Below are 3820 nucleotides of genomic sequence, written 5' to 3' on the forward strand. Positions count from 1 at the left end.
ATAAATTGAAGAAAAATATCAGGGGCGACTGACGACTGAATCCCTACACATATCTCTGAAACATGCCCACTTAGCCACCGAGTTACGTAGCTCGGTCCAAATTTGATGTAGAATGTAACGATTAAGTTGTGTTAAAACTGCGAGTCTCGTTGTGTCAGCACAAGTAAGAGTTGCTGTGTTTGAGCAATAATTTATATTTGCGGTTTACTTACTTCGTTTATTCTGTTCTCAGTGCGCAGAATTTTTCGTTTGGCTGCATCAGTTCCAAGCGTAACTCCTTCAAAAAAAGCTTCACGGGTATGCTGAAACGGATAAGAATAAGAATTAACGAAGGCGAAAATGTTTTCATCTGACCAGCTATGGGCATGCTTCTGTGTTTTCCTCCCACGTCGCGACAATATTTTCATGGACGAAATACTGTTGGAAGGAGTGGGCATTCTGTAGGAATCCCATTTAGCCTAATGTAATGTAGCTGATAATCATACACAACCTTGATTTCTCGACACTTTACCTAATGGATAGAGGGTATCGAACATGAATTTCGTATACTGGCAATTAGTAGAAAAACCTTAATTTTGGATGCTAAGAAAGTAATGAAGTTCTCGCGAATGAAATAATAAACGGTCGCCAGCCTAATAAGGCATAATAATTTCAAGCGTTAAGTTCAAAGAATTTAAATATAATTTTGCGCAAAATACTCTCATTCTTTTTCTCTTTGTAAAGTGCAATGAACACAAACGACTACAAGACGAACTGAACGGTGTATAGCAGTCGTTATTACATGCATAAATTCGCAGACACAGAAAGATAAATGGCATTCTATTCTATTGATAATAATTGTCATCTAAATCATTAATTAATTCAGCACCAAAATGTTATCAAAGCCATCATGAGACTAAGTGAAGCATGACAAGAGTCCTGGTTTAATTAACTCGTAAACATCACAAATGCAATAAAGTAACACTGTACAAATTCTTTTTCCTATTATCTCTTTTATGGAAATATTTCAGATTTCTTTAGGCAAAGCAATTTTCTATTTAACTTCTTCATAATAGAAAAGAATATAGTGGGGCCCATAAACTAGTCCCAGTTGAATTAGTTTATATTTCAATACTATATAGCAATTTACTCAAATGTTACTCTCAAATAGAATTTGAGAAATTAGTTTATGGTAACAGTCAAAACCAAGTTTCCTGTAAGTCAAATTATGTGCGTGTTTCATTACTTGTGAAACAAGTGATTTAACTAGCAACATTTATACACTTTAACACTGAAACTTTGGCACATTCAAATTATAAAGAATTCAAAGGTCATCCAGAAACAGGATAGTCGGTCTTTTGTACGTTTAGGATAGGAACCTAAAACGGTTTTATGATCAGGACAATTTCAAAGTTCACACACATGTTTTCATCACTTGAATTATTTTTGAAAAAGCACATACATAAATATACTGGTCCTTACTCATATAGATATCTGTTTTCCTAAAGTTGGCAGATCAGTGGCGCATAAGTGGTGACCACCACGTGGCGGCTAGCTGGTCTCACTTCTTGCAGTTCAAGGCTCTTTTCGAATTTCTTCTTGGCGACGTATTAATCATTTCAGAGCCGTTCCATAATACAATAATGTAATACATCCGAAATCACATCTGAAGCAATTTGAACGTAAATCGGCTCCCGAATGCCTCACCTGGCACCTACGGTGTGGACTGCGCCACTGATGGTCACTGACTGCCTAAAGTGCTCTCTCTCTCTCTCTCTTGCCACCCAGATCGACCGCCAAATCCACCTTTTTCGGCGCTCCAAGCCCCTTCTGCAGCCGAGGGGGTTCCCTACACCTTTTCCTTTGTATATTACAACTTCCCCAAGCATGAACCAGTATTCAAAGTAAAATTTCTCTTTTACGAGCATACATACACTCCTGGAAATGGAAAAAAGAACACATTGACACCGGTGTGTCAGACCCACCATACTTGCTCCGGACACTGCGAGAGGGCTGTACAAGCAATGATCACACGCACGGCACAGCGGACACACCAGGAACCGCGGTGTTGGCCGTCGAATGGCGCTAGCTGCGCAGCATTTGTGCACCGCCGCCGTCAGTGTCAGCCAGTTTGCCGTGGCATACGGAGCTCCATCGCAGTCTTTAACACTGGTAGCATGCCGCGACAGCGTGGACGTGAACCGTATGTGCAGTTGACGGACTTTGAGCGAGGGCGTATAGTGGGCATGTGGGAGGCCGGGTGGACGTACCACCGAATTGCTCAACACGTGGGGCGTGAGGTCTCCACAGTACATTGATGTTGTCGCCAGTGGTCGGCGGAAGGTGCACGTGCCCGTCGACCTGGGACCGGGCCGCAGCGACGCACGGATGCACGCCAAGACCGTAGGATCCTACGCAGTGCCGTAGGGGACCGCACCGCCACTTCCCAGCAAATTAGGGACACTGTTGCTCCTGGGGTATCGGCGAGGACCATTCGCAACCGTCTCCATGAAGCTGGGCTACGGTCCCGCACACCGTTAGGCCGTCTTCCGCTCACGCCCCAACATCGTGCAGCCTGCCTCCAGTGGTGTCGCGACAGGCGTGAATGGAGGGACGAATGGAGACGTGTCGTCTTCAGCGATGAGAGTCGCCTCTGCCTTGGTGCCAATGATGGTCGTATGCGTGTTTGGCGCCGTGCAGGTGAGCGCCACAATCAGGACTGCATACGACCGAGGCACACAGGGCCAACAGCCGGCATCATGGTGTGGGGAGCGATCTCCTACACTGGCCGTACACCACTGGTGATCGTCGAGGGGACACTGAATAGTGCACGGTACATCCAAACCGTCATCGAACCCATCGTTCTACCATTCCTAGACCGGCAAGGGAACTTGCTGTTCCAACAGGACAATGCACGTCCGCATGTATCCCGTGCCACCCAACGTGCTCTAGAAGGTGTAAGTCAACTACCCTGGCCAGCAAGATCTCCGGATCTATCCCCCATTGAGCATGTTTGGGACTGGATGAAGCGTCGTCTCACGCGGTCTGCACGTCCAGCACGAACGCTGGTCCAACTGAGGCGCCAGGTGGAAATGGCATGGCAAGCCGTTCCACAGGACTACATCCAGCATCTCTACGATCGTCTCCATGGGAGAATAGCAGCCTGCATTGCTGCGAAAGGTGGATATACACTGTACTAGTGCCGACATTGTGCATGCTCCGTTGCCTGTGTCTATGTGCCTGTGGTTCTGTCAGTGTGATCATGTGATGTATCTGACCCCAGGAATGTGTCAATAAAGTTTCCCCTTCCTGGGACAATGAATTCACGGTGTTCTTATTTCAATTTCCAGGAGTGTATTTTCTGAAGTTTCATTATTTTTAAACATTATTAAATCTTTACAATATATACATGATAAGTTCCACTTTCCCTCTGGCAATTCAAAGATTTTAACTAGTGCAGAACAATCACTTAATAGTTACATACACTTACAATCGATAATGTTGTTACAACTTCAGCGTACTCTACATTCCAATTCGGAATAGCTCAAATATTTAAAAAAAATATCGCTTATGTAACGTTATGTTTGAATTTTGTTTAAGAACTCGTAATTTTCGCTAATGTAACGTTATGTTTGAATTTTGTTTAAGAACTCGTAATTTTCTTGTCGCATTCATGACGAGGAATGAAGCGCTGATAATTGCGTGCTTTATCCTCCTTGCAAAAAATCGTTGTAGGGTACGTTAGCATGAGAGTGATATCTTCCTTCGCATGGCGGATATTTTACAAACTGAACAGGGACTATCGTCTACAAAGGAGAACGAGCCAGTTCTCGCACTTTCT

Source organism: Schistocerca nitens, chromosome 1, assembly GCF_023898315.1.
Source record: "Schistocerca nitens isolate TAMUIC-IGC-003100 chromosome 1, iqSchNite1.1, whole genome shotgun sequence".
NCBI classification, from domain to species: Eukaryota; Metazoa; Arthropoda; class Insecta; order Orthoptera; family Acrididae; genus Schistocerca; species Schistocerca nitens.